The following is a 14,522-nucleotide window of genomic DNA, read 5'->3' on the forward strand; positions in this document are numbered from 1 at the left end:
ATAACCCAAATATTTATAAGCAGATGTGCATTTTGATGTATTTTTGTATGTTCTATATAAATGGTTTGTCCTTTTCAGTCTCACTTAAGATCTAAGCTACTGAAAGATTAATGTCACATGATGAAATCCTAAATGGTAATACTTCAATGAAAATTCCTGTTTAATAAAACTAGTTCTGTGTCCCAGGAGGAAACAAACTTGTTTTAATAAACATTTTCTGCAGCACACGTTCCATACAGTGAGTGAACATAACCATGATTTTGAAAATAGATGATCCCAATTTCTCTGCTTAGAAAAATCAGATTTTTTTTAACAACAAGAGTTTAAAATTGACTTAAACTTTTTAACTTTCAGCTAGGATAATTGTGGAAGGTTATGTTCCTGTTGTTGCAGATGTTTTCTCCAGATTTTAAAAATATTTTCACAGAAGCTGCGTATTGATGAGGTTAAGAATGTAGAATTGGGTTCCGAAGTTCCGAGGTTATAATTTGCCATGTGATCTTACCAATATCCTTCACATCCTCATCTGTACAGTGGGAAAACAAAGTTAACAAAGCATAAAGTTGCTTTTAAGATATCTTTAATGGTGTCCTTTGGGAAGATACCTGGGAGTGGGATTGCTGGATCATATGGAAGCTCCATTTTTAGCAAATTGAGACTTTCCATAGTGTTCAGACCAGTTAGCATTCCCACCAGCAGTATAGAAGAGTTCCTTTTTCTCCACATCCTTGCCAGTATTTGTTGTTGCTAGTTTTTTAAATATGTGTCATTTTCACTTGGGCGAGGTGGTAGCTAACTGTGGTTTGCATTTCCTCTATTACAAATGATGCTGAACATTTTTTAATGCCTGTTAGCCATCTGCATTTCCTCTTTGGAGAAATGTCTTTCTAGCTCTTCTGCCCATTTTTTGATGAAGTTGTTCACTTTATTTGTGTTGGGTTTTAAGCAGTTCTTTGTATATCTTTATGATCAGCCCTTTATCATTAGTATTGTGTGCAAAAATTTCTCCAGTCAGTGAGGTGTAAAAATTTCTCCAGTCAGTGAGGTGTCTTTATGTTTTGTTTAATTTCTCTTTTGATGCACAAAAGCTCTTTTATTTGATATAGACCCAGCTGTTTATCCTTTCCTTCACTATCCTTTCTTTGGACACAAAAACTTTAATTCAAAAGGATACCAGAACCCATATATTTATTGCTGCTATATTTACAATACGGAAAGATATGAAATCAACCTAAATGCCCCAAAATAGATGATTGTATTAAGAAGATGTGGTACATATACACAATGAAACATTACTCAAAAATCAAAAAACATAAACTCATGCCATTTGCAGCAACATGAATGGAGTTGGAAGGTATCATGCTAGTGATATAAGCCAGGGAGAAAAAGGAAAAATAGTTTCACTCATAACAGGAGTGTAAGGTATCATTAAAAAAAATGTAATAAAGTAAAAACTAAAATCAACAAGTTAACAATAAGCCAGAGATGTGGGGGTGGAGAGGGGAATGGGATAAAAACTGGGTGGGAAGTGCACATGGGACTATGGTGATGGAACATGGGGGGACTGGTTTTAGAAGTTTACAGGGATTACAACTGAAAAGTGTCCAAAATGAAAAATGATGTAAAATATATAATAAAATCTAAAATAAATAAAATCAAAAAGTTATATTTCAATTGAGCAATTACCATAGGTTTGTAGTCCATCTTTGTAAACATTTTGTTCATTAGTGTTAGGCCAGCCCAGGTATCACAGAGGGGCCAGAAAGACTTTTTGGCCTTGGCCTGCTGATAGAATCCAGGAGGAGGCAAATGTCAGGACCCTGCCTGTTTATGCAGATTGAGGATCACCTGGGCCATGACTTCCTTATAACTGTACATCTCACCTTGGCTGTACTGATCTATGGCCTTCCCTCCCCTTACTACACTTGGGTATAAGTTTTCTTCATACTCTCCCTTGGTGAGGCCTTTCCTCCCTTGGAGTCTTGTCTAGCAACTGGGCCCAGTAAACCTCTCTTATTTAAGACTGCTTGTGTGGGCTTCTTTCAGCAATACCTTACAATTAGGGGCTACTTTTATCACCCCATATCACAAATTAGCACTTGCAACTTTAAGAAATTTTAAACATTTTCTGAGGCCATAAAGCCATTAAATGTGGACTTGTGATTTAGACCTACAGAGTCTTACTCTAGAGATTTTTTTTCTCTAACATGCTATGATCAACTCCTTTACAGGAACACACACATGTGTGTTGAGTGCTTGATAGTCTTTCAGTGACTAATAAATACTAGCTATAATTATTTAAACACACTTTTCAGCACTCATGAATTCTGATGAGGTTTACTTATTCATACCCAGTAAGTGTATACTAAGTGCCTGCTGTCTTCTAAGCATTGTTTTTGGTTCTGGGAATACGAAAGCAAATAGATCAGAGTATGCATACTACCCTATGTACCTCTCTTACAACTTTGTGTGTTTATTGTAGCAAAATAGGGCAAATAAGCAAATAAGTTGTGTATGTAATAGATTACACAGTTATAAATAATAAATATAAGGAATATATAATAGGAAAGTAATATTGCAAAATAGCAAATGTCAGAGTGTGTAGTTTTAGATGAGGTGGAATCACTGGCATAAGTCTTTATAGATCTAAGTTTCTTTATTTAAGACAAGAATAGTTACCTGATCTCTGATAGTGTTAAGAAATCAGGTGAGAATCAAATGAAAAGTAGATAGTGAACGTACTTTGAAAATTATGATGCTTTTTAATTATACAGGGCAATCCAATGTGAATTGTGTTGCCTGTCTGTGGGTCCTCACCCATGCACTTAAGATTCAACTGCACTGCAGACACACACAAAAAGGTCAATAATAGGTTTATTTACAAGGGAAAATAAAAGGAACAACCCAGGGAAAGAGAGAGAGAAAGATACAAGTTAACTAATGTGTCCTACCAGTTCTGCTGAACTGGAAACTCAATAGCATGCTGAAAGCTGATGGGGAGCCAAGTGACCAGCCACCAGCGATGAAATCAAAAGACAGAGAGAGACCCTTAGCTCAATATGTCCGGTTTTATATCCAGAAACTCAAAATGGATGCTAATTCCACCCTCCGGTCCTAGCAGTTCTCTCTTTGGTGTGTCTGGGATTTGTAGTTCTGGTGTCTGGAGTCGGGGTGAAGTCAACAAAACCTGTATTTGTAGAGTTGGTTCAGGACATCCTTTCCCCTAACACTAAGACTCATGCTACTCTTGACGCTCTAAGATAACTTAGCACTTTATAATACATGCAGGTTAATTATGTATGGCTTTGTAAAGGAAACAGCACACAAATTTTGAATAAGTTTTAATTTGGAGCAATATTTAGGAAGGTGAATACTAGAAAAGAATTTAGAGTAATGTTTGTATTAGAAGGTCATATTCTATTTTGCAAGTGTGTTCATCAAAATTTTATAATTATCTAGGTATACAATATAATACATATCCACAGGTGACTTTGATGATATTCCTACACCAAATCTAACTTTTGGGTTTCATGATTTCTTGCATTTTATATTTGCAGTTTCATTAATATAACTTGGAAAGTATTTCCCTAGGGGTTCGACCTCTCTCAACTCATACCAATACTTCTGAAGATAATTTCTTTTAGAAGTAGTAGGTTTCTTTTTCTCTGAAATTATATATTAGAAAAAAGGAAGTATAACCGAATACTTCCATGGGCAATGTGAAAAGTGAATTGAAATTTACTTACCCAGAGGATACTGTGCTTCTGACAACTGATATTCTCAAGTTTGTACTTCTGTTCATTGCTACCCTCTAGTTTTAGCTTCTGTTAGAACTGGAATCATATCTGGCAGTGTGAGGTGGGGTCTGAGTAGGGGCCTGGCATGTTGTTTTGGTTGGGTGGTATATGTGCATTAAGGTGGACAGATGTCCTTTAGTTTCCGTCAAAGAAGGGTACCATGAATATAGAGTGCAATTCAGAGAAACAAGACAGAATGCAGAATATCTGAAAATTCATACAGCAGGATGGTGAAAAATCCCAATTTGCAGCAAAGCATTGTTGGGCACAACTCATGCCATTACAAATAGAGACTGGCTTGGAGAGACAGTGTCTTGTTAACTAACCATCTACCTGAAATTGCAAGATGCTTACCTGCTTTCTACTTGAGAGAGGACCAAATTATTTGTCCTTACAGTTACAGAGTAATGACATAACCTTTTTAAAGTTGGCAGATATGTCCTAACCTTTTGTCTTCTTATGTTTAATAAACCCTGATAATATTACTCCTCAGGGCTCAGCAGTCATTGGAGATGAGATGTTTAAGATGAAGGAAAATATAAGAGATATTTTCCTTACCACTAGTTGCTCTAAATAATGTTTACCTGTTTGATAGTAATAAATTGAATATGCATATTGTAAACCCTAGGGCATGAACTAAAAAAAAAAAATGGTAAGCCTATAGTGGAGATAAGATGGCATCATTAAATAAAAATTAATTCAAAAAGACAGAAAGAAAAATTAAGGCTTACAAGCCACCCTAACAATAATTTGCTACTTCTTCCAAACAAACCCTAAAAGTAGGGCATCTGTCTGCCATTTTCTGGACCAACCCTATTTCCTTCTTTACTTTTTATTTCTCTGAATATTGAGCCCCTGCTCACTCTTACCTCTTCCCTCCTCTCATTAAGGCATCCAGTCACCTCTGTACAAATCAGACTTGAGCTTGATTCTTCCTGGACATTTTTTTTTGTATTGTAGTAGTATACTTTAAAATTAAATATGTCACTTGAGCTAGTGTCTGTTTTCATTTTTCTTTGGCACTGGTCCAGCATTTTGTTGAGCATAGATCTGAATAAGCTAAGGAACAGAGCACATTTATAATTGGGTGAAGGCATCCTGTGGAGAATGGAGAGAGCTGGCACACAGGCATGGCAGTGGGAGTGCGCCTTGCCTGACATTGAAAGGGGACAAGCTGAGCCAGAGTGGGAGAGGCTGAGGTACTTGCATGGACTTTGAATTTAACAGAGTGAAATCTCACACTTTTAAGACTTTTAGGTAGTTTAGCAATACTGACTATAGTTACTTTTTAAAACTGATTTGAAAATAGAGTGTAATAGGGAGGCATTAAAGTGAGAAAAATTGCAAAGTCTCAGAGAAGGATGATTATTTCAGACTAGATGGATGGAAGTAGAGGAAGAAAAAATAGTTCATATTTGGGGTATATTTTGAAAAGCAGGTATTACTTATCAACTAGATAGAGAATTTGAAAGAAAGTTTGGGTCAATGATTGTACAAGGTATTCAGCTGAGCCAAATAAATAGAAGGATCAAATTGCCATTTATTGAGAAGGAAGTGTTAACAGGAGGGAAATTTTAAGATTCTACATGTGGAGATGTTTAATGTACAATTTATATGTGTCCAGAGTTCAGACACAGATATAAATTTCAGATTTGTCAGTGCTATAAGAATGGAATAAACTAATTTGGAACCTAAGTGAGGAATTATATTCTGCTACTAGTACAGAAAAGATGAGGCTTGATAATTAAACAATGGATTTGCTAACATGTAGATTATTGTTGATACATTTGGGAAATGTGAGAGGAGAGGATTCAAAAAGATTGAAAAAATGTGTAATAATTCAATTATTTTATGTATAAAAGGAATAAGATACAAAACAGAGGCTTCCCTATTACTATAGTGAAGCTTCCATTTACTATAGTGATTATAATTAGCTATCAATAAAAATAAAATATATTTTTATCAAGTTTATGGACTGATAACTTGTTCTAATATCCATTGTCGTATAGAGGAACTTGCACTTAATGGAGAAAAAATTGACATTTGATTTTAAATATTTTGATATTTGAAGTTGTAAAAATAATCATTGTGTATCTACTGAGGACAGGTACAACTAAAACTTCCTTAAGTAGAAACAGTTGCCTCACACATGTAGAGAATGAGGCTTCATTTATATTTATGTTCATTATATAAATTGGAGAGGATTAAAGCTCTTAATAATTTATGTATGCTTTGCTGACATACTCAATTTCAGTCATATTGAGTCTAATACAGTCATATTTACTCTAAAGAAATGGTGAGTTTTGGATGAAATTATGCCAAAAATAAGATGATTAAGTTGATCAGATTTTTTTATTGTATAGTTTATGTTTTAGTGCTAAAATTAGTTAGATTAGGTATTTTCTTAATAAGTGTTCAAATGGGAATGATTTACTTCAGCTTCCAATTCCCCTGTGTTTATTTTCATATTGTTCAAATTAATGACTTATACCAGTTTTGCAAACTTATTGGGAATGATTGAATCCTTTTTGCATGGATACCAAAGCAGGCTGTTTTTAACTTATTTTTTCTTTTGGCAAACCTACCAACTTTGATTGGCAGGAAAAACTAAGCAAAATGAGACAGAGTGGCTTTTTCTTAGATGGCATAATGAATGCTTTGCAAAATAAAGCAGTTAACTTGGTTATAATTTTTAACTTTTAGAATTGTAGTTGTTAGTTTTATATTCAGCTAAAACTTAAATTCTTTAGAGTATAATATAAAACACTGACTAAGTGAAAATAGTTTGCTTGCAAATTTACATTCACTGGGAAGGTAAAAGATCATTTGTTAAAAGGAAGAATATTTGCTATCCTTTGTAATATTTCAGAAAAATCATTTTGACGAAGGATCTCTGTTTCAGTCTATTTACTAAATCTGTCTCTATGTAGAAAATGAAATTTCTTTAAATAAATCTGTTTACCAGAATTAGTCATAATCTGTTACAAATTGTGTCTTTTGTTTGGAAAACATACCATTTACATCCCAATTTTCTCAAGGGAGAAACTAGAATTAAATAAGCTAAATAAATTAAACTAGAATTAAATAAAAAGGCATTACTTCAAAGAAAGCAATGAAATTTGGAAGAGGAATACAGAAATTGGCAGGACTATCAAACTATCTTTTTTTTTTTTAAACATTTTTCTAGGTAACTCAGAATACATGAATTTTTAATATGTAGTGTTTACTTCCTCTTACAAAGTTGATATAAACATTAAAGGACCTGATAATATACAGAATATACTTTGTTTAAAAATTCCCTGATCATTTAAGAGCCCGCTCTAATGTCCTCCCAAGGTTTCCTTCCTCTGGATGTCCCAGCTCTCTACTTGTGTCCACAATACAGAAAAGGGCACGTCTTGTTTATCTGCTCATTCCCCTCCTCTGCACTTAGTAGGTGCTCAATAAGCAATGTGTGTGGAAACCTCCCTCTCTAAGTGGCAAGAGCAGCAACTGTGTGCTTATAATAACTGTTAGTAGCAGTTATTCACTACTGTTTTCCTAGCTTATAGAATTGTCCTATAGTTAATATATGGTAAAATAATATTAAGAGAATAACAGAATAAAATTATTGAGAGTGATATACGTAATGCATAATTAGTAATAATTACTACAAACCCAAGTTCGTGAACTCCGAAGATCTTATCAAAACTCAGTACCTCATTCGTATTCTCCATTAATTCTGATTTTCTATGGCCATTACTTCTAAATACATTCACTTAATTATTTTGATAACATTTTAGAGTTGAAATATAGAAAATTACCTTCCTATCTAAATGTTTTATATTTCTTTTCTGATTAAGATATTTCTATTTTGTGATTATCCATAATTATGTGATTTATTTGGCTATAACTTTTCATTTCATCCCAACTGTTCCTATTAGTAGCCAAGCCTGAAGATAATATTTACGCTTTTGATGTTTTCCATTCTTCCTGGGAATGCATAGTTAGATCTTCATTGTTTTTTAACCCTGTGTTTCTATGTAATTTTTCTGTCTGATTAAGATTTTCTGGTTTACTTTGTGAATTTTTTACCTGATCTCTCTTCTAATTTTCAACTCTCACCACTTAATCTACATAGGTTTAATCTGAACCTACACAATTTTAAATTTGACATATTCTTAGATTTTTAATCACTTTCCTCTTTACAACTCAGTTGGGTATACCTTATTTACCTTATTACAAAACAGAAGTTCAACTACTTAGTGCAGGCACATATATCGATATCTTACTCCAACTAATTTTAGCCATTTCCCCTCCCTTGCTTTATTTATTTTTAAAGATTATATTTATTTATGCATAAAAGAACTGGGGTACTGACCAGAGGTGCTGGGGATGAGAGGATTCACTAGAGACAGAGAGGGGTGCAGAACAGGCAGATCAACTGAAATACACTGCTGAGGGCAGCAGTTGGCAAGATAAGAGAGACCCACTGCACCAAGTGGCTTTCCTCACTGGCCGGGGATCAAACTCCAGCTGCTGATAACCCCACAGCACCATGCTCCAACCCCTTATGCCACCAGGGAGGGCCCCTCCCTTGTTTTTAAATTTATACAATTTTATTCTGTCCAAGCCAAACCTAAATTTCTGTTTTTGCATTCTCTGTATTTTACAAATATTTGCTTTATTCTTGCCATGTCTGAAATAATACTTTTTTGTGTATATTTTTCTCTTCAGTTGTTTTGTTTATGTACATCTTTATAATAGTTTATTTTTACATCATTTTGTGCCTTTTTCCATCTCATTTGTAACCCCCATGGGCTTGCCATCACCAATAGTCGAGTGCATTTTGCCCCCCCATTTTTTATCCCATTTCCCACTCTACCCCTATAAAATGTTTCTGATATATAGTTGTTCATTATTATTATTATTATTTTCTCCCCTGAGCTGCTATGATTGAAACCATCTGGTGTTTTTCCTTTTCTTTCTGGCTTATGAAATAATACTTTTTATCCTTTCTATCCAAACACTACTCATGCACTGATTCCTCTCAAAAGTTAGTTCTATATGCACCACATGCCACTCCCCCACCTGCTTGCTCCCCACCCACTTCCCCCTCTCCAAAAAAAAAAAAAGTCAGGTACAGGTTTTCCTGTGAATCATTCTTACATGTTGTGTGCCTGTCATCACATCATCACCAGTCCATATGCAGTCCCTCTGTGATTTTATCAATGATTTATTCCCTTTACTTCCTCTCTGTCACACCATTCCTATGCAGCATTTTAAAAGCTCTTCAAGTGGTTTAATATGTGTCCTTTTTTCTTATGTGTATGCTTGTCAGGGCTTCAGTATATAAATAGCTTTGTGCTGTGGGGCATATTTTCTTTTAGTGTTACCATTTTTTGAACTCTGTCTACATTTCAGTGTGTACATCCAATCTTTTGCTTCTGACTACTGCATTTAGTTTCATCAGTGTTCTATCTGTACTATAGCTGAAATGTCCATTAAAATACCAATCTGATCATGTAATTCAGTGATTTTTTTTCCTTTTACTTAGGATAATTTACAACTTTCTTCAGATCAATAAGATCTGCACAATAGAGGCTGTGTCTAGCTGTTCAATTTTATCTTCTGCCCTTGTTACCTTTGGTATTTCTATTCTAGCCTTCAGACTTCAAGTTCCTCCAGCCTGTTACACTAATCATTTTTCTTGTGATGCATAGTTTCTGTTTTCTTTGGGTGTCAGCTTCAAATTCACTTTGCTAGTTAAGCATTCTGTAGGATTAGTGAATAAACTATGGTCTGTTTTAAATATTCTTTCACAGCAAGTAATTTTTTTATACTTGAAACAATTTGTTTATTTACCTTTGTGCTCAATTATTTGTTATCTGTCTTATACACTATAACTTCAGCTTCACAAAAGCTGGGACCATGTCTGTTTGTCACTGTGTCTGTGTCTACCCCATGGACCATGGGATGAACCTAATAAAAGTGTGCTGAATGGGTGTATGACTTAGGAAACATTATTTACCCAAGATTACAAAACTAAAGTGAAGGTCACGACAGGACTTTGTGTTCTTTGAATGTAATGCTAGGGTGTCACTTAAGCCTATGCCCAGCTCACTGTTTTGCACATGGTAGGCACTCAACTTATTTAGGAATACATAGAAATAGCAGGGCATATAAATTTATTAGATGACTTTGTACTGATACTGAAATGCTAATTGACTGTTACACTAAATATGTAAGTCTTGGAACTTAATAGTAAAATTGGTTTTTGCCATTCTCTTGAATTTAAAGGCAGACCCTACCTTTTCTTTGAATTTCTACTGGTTACCTCTACAGTTTTTTTTTTTTTAAATAATATAATAGTTTATTTTTACATCATTTTGTACCTTTTTCCATCTCAGTTGTAATCCCGTGGGCTTCTTATCACCAAATCATCCATGTGCCATCTTTTTTTTTTTTTTGAAGATTTATTCATTTATGCATCCAGAACTGGGGTACAGGGCAGAGGTGCAGACATGGTGAGAGGATTCACCAGAGACAGAGTGGGGAGCAGAACAGGTCGACTGACGAAGTACACTGCTGAGGGGAGCCGGGTGTGGGTCAGGAGAGGTCTGCCTCACCATGTGGGTCACCTCCCTGGTGGGGAATTAAACTCGTGCTGAAGTGGCTTTAATTTATAGTGCTGTGTTTTAACCTGCTGCGCTACCAGGGAGGACACCCTCTGCTGGTTGTTTTAATGTCAAAACTACATCCTGACAGTGTTGTCAGGAGATTCAGACTTGGAAAATGTCTCTTAAAATGTATAGGAAGTCATGTTTCAAGCCGTGCCTAAATAGAGAGTATCAATTTATAAATGTTCAATCTGTGTTCATTTTAATAAAGGAACAAGACTAAAGACCTCTCTGCTTCAAAGGGGATGGATGGATTCAAATTTCTAAAGATATTTCTTTAGTTCAGGAGAAGTAGAATAATAAACTGTCATTCATCCCAACTTGATTTCTGCCTGAGCAGGTTATCTCAATGGGTCTGTCACCATGCTGAAACTGGGGTCTCTTGTTATGTTGTTTCATAAAGCTAATTATCTCGAATCCTTGCAGCATCAGCAAAAAATGAAAAAAGCTCTCAGAGAAGTTTCAAATAGCATGTTCCCCTTATTTAATTTTTAGCAGTATCAGTGAAATTGCCATGTCTTCACTGTGGAATGTACTTATATTACTCATTGAATTGGCCTTAAAAGCCAGAAATTATATTTTTCCTGTTACCCTCAAAAAGTTAAATTACTTAGAAAATTATTGTGTTAACTCTTGATTACACTGATAGGTAAGGAAATAGAAAATAGAGCCCTTATACAGTGAAAGTGAGGATGAGGAGTAAGAATCCCTTGTTCCAGTAGCCTATCTGAGTGTTTGATATTGCATCATCTGAGACTTGCTCTTTTGATTAGAAGTGTTGATATTATGTTTACTATGTTTCATTTTACCCATGTATTAATTTGTTGTGAAATTACCATAACTATGATATAGTTGGATAAAATCACAATAAATAGTAATAGCAAAGAAAACTGAAGCTTGACAAGTTTTGATTGTACAAAGATTCAAATATTTAGGCATTCCAACCAGAGAATTTTACTGATCTCACGAAGCCCTAATAATTCTTTGCTAGAAGTTCCTGGATTGGGGCTTTTGCTCAGTTTACTTAGTATAATCTTCCTCTCCAATAATCTTTCATGTAACAACCTCTTGTTTCATAACTGCATATACCTTTAGGGGTTGGCTTTGCCCAACAAGATCTAATTCTCTTTGGTACTATCATGATTTTTCAGCGTTTTAGTGGTTAGATTCTAAAGCTCTTGTCAGTCTACCTCTTGGGAGTGAAGAAAACAAACTACTCCAGATTTCATCAGACAAGGATGAAACTGAGGAAAGAATTAATATACTACTCTGATCTCAGGATAACATCACTGTCTAGGGATAATGATACAGTGATTGATATAAAGCAAGTATTCAAAAAAGTTACAGAGAGCACTAAAGAGAGTGAAATGTAATTTATATTAAGTCAAAGGGTTTCACTCACAAATGATTGTAACATAATACTGTAGTTTAAGCCAGAAGGGGAAATTCATTATTTATATCACAAGCTGGAAGAGGCAACAGTGGTAACAGGGGAGCATTAGTGTTCAAGGTAGCTGCAATGGGGACTTGGGCTATCCACATAGTGTCCACTCCCTATGTTTGCTCTTTTCTGTGTACTTTCATGATTTGCTCTTACATAAGAGAAATATGGAGGGTGGTAGGACCTTTGAAATCATAACTTCATTCTGTACCCAAGTTCATTAAAGATGAAAGTAATGCTGTTAGACATTTCCAGCAACTCTGAGAGACCTCCTTTGCATCATATGACATGCTTTCTAACATGGATGAAGGTAATGAGTTTTATGATAGCCCAGCTTGGAAGACGTGACAAGAGAGAGAGCGAATTTGTGCATTTATTCTTCTTAAGACCAGACATAATTCATGGAAAGTCTGATATGTTCTGCCAAAGAATTCAGTTTATTCCGTGTGTATGACTTTTCCAGTAGAAGATTTAAAGGAAAAACATATTAAGTTTCACATTTTAAAAATGTCAATTATTGTAACAATGTAAATGTTAGATGATTTTTCCCCCCAAACTTTGTGGTAATAGAATTTTCTAGCTTTTTTGAGATATAATTGACATATAACATTGTATAAACTTACATGTACAGTGAGATGATTTGTCATGCATATAATATTGTGTAATAATCATGATAGTAAGGTAATAATTGTATCTGTCAGTTGACTGACAAAGTTACTTCTTTTGTGGTGAAAATTTTTTTTAAAGATTTATTTATTTATGCTTACAGAACTGGGGTACAGGCCACAGTTGTGGTGGGTGAGAGGATTCACCAGAGACAGAGTGGGGAGCAGAACAGGCAGACTAATGAAGTACACTGCTGAGGGGAACAGCAGGAGGTCAGAAGAGATCTGCCACACCATGTGGGTCAGCTCCCTGGCCAGGGATCAAACTCATGCTGCAGTGGCTTCGTAGAGCTTCATAACGTGGGGCTTTAACTCAGTGCACCACCAGGGAGAGCCTTGTGGTGAGAACTTTTAATATCTATTCTTATAACAACTTTCAAATATTCAATATAATTTTCTTAATTATATACTCTGTGATATGAATTAATTTCCCAGAACTTATGGATAAGTTTTTGTTCCCTCTGACTGACATGTCCCTGTTTCCCTCACCTCCTAACCCCTGGCAACTACCAGTCTACTCTTTGTTTCAGAGCATTGTTTATAGTCCTATATAAATTCAGATTTCATAGCATTTGTCTTTCCTTGTATACTTAATTTCATTTGGTATAATGCCCTCAAAGTTCATCCATACTAGTATAAATGACAGGATTTCCTTTTTTAAGTGACTGAATATTTCATTGTATTTGAGTGCGTGTATCACTTTTTCCTTTATCCATTCATTTTTCCATGGGTATTTTGCATCTGTCCAAGGTTGTTTCCATGTCAGAGCTAATTCAAATAATAAACATGGGGGTAAAGATACCTCTTTGAAATAGTGATTAATTTCTGATGGATATATATCCAGAAATGGGATTATTAATCGTCTTATAGTCCTATTTTTAATGTTTTGAGGATCATTTGTCCTATAATACATAATGACTGTACTAATTTACATTCCTACAAATATACAAATAAAGAAATCCTTATGTACTATTTTTATCAAAGTGTGTTATTACATATCTTTTTGATAAATTACTCTAATAGTGATAAATATCCCATTGTAGTATTGATTTGTATGATATCAAGACTTTAAATACAAGATATAGGTATCTTCCTTGGGACACAATTCTACAGTGTAGTTCAGATGCATTGACAACCATAAAGAATATAGTAGGAATGGACACAATGTGTGCAGTCAGGCTTGAGAAGTGAAGTAGAATCTGTAGGGTTGTCAGAGCTGGGAATTTGGTGAAAAAGAAATGTAACTCCTATATTTCTAGCTTGTGTGATTATGTATCAAGGTGGTGCCCAGTGAAAGGGGGGGGAGGGTTTCTAGGTTCCCTGCCAACCAAAAGGAAGGTGGAGATGATCAGGGAAGAAAAGGATCTGAGAGGAAACTAAAGAAAAAGGAAGCAGGATAGAGAGCCAGAAGGAGACCTGAGGGAGGCACATGGAGCAGAGAAACAAAGAGCTCTTGTTTCTTGGCCCTGGACTCGTTGAAACATGTGGGTGAGAGACCCATGCGGAGGGGACTATGACAGCATTTATCTTGATTTTGATTTTGCTCTTTTCCTACCAGACTTGTCTGGCCGTTTCTGATCCTTTTCTATGAGTCCCACCAGAAGGTGCTTCAGACTTGTGGCAGGCTTTCAGGCCTTGCTTTGGACCAATCCCGTTTGGGTGGACTTTTAGCTCTGAGTGGATGGGTGACGTTGGGTGTCTATATTCTTTGTCTTGTCTGTATTGTACACTAATTGTATTAAAGTTCCTTTTCATTATAAATCTTGTATGATTTGTCTTGATGTAGCAGATGGCAGAAACTATTTATAGTGGAGAGGTTTGTGGGTTCTGGGGTGATCCTCTCCCTGCCCTGTAACAGTTGCACAGATGATGGTATAATCCAAAATATACAGAAGACATGAAATAAACAATTGGGAGTGACTTCTTATAGATTTATTATTATATCTGTCTAGTTTTAATC

The sequence above is a fragment of the Condylura cristata genome, unplaced genomic scaffold (assembly GCF_000260355.1).
Source record: "Condylura cristata isolate star-nosed mole 26May11 unplaced genomic scaffold, ConCri1.0 scaffold00025, whole genome shotgun sequence".
NCBI lineage: Eukaryota > Metazoa > Chordata > Mammalia > Eulipotyphla > Talpidae > Condylura > Condylura cristata.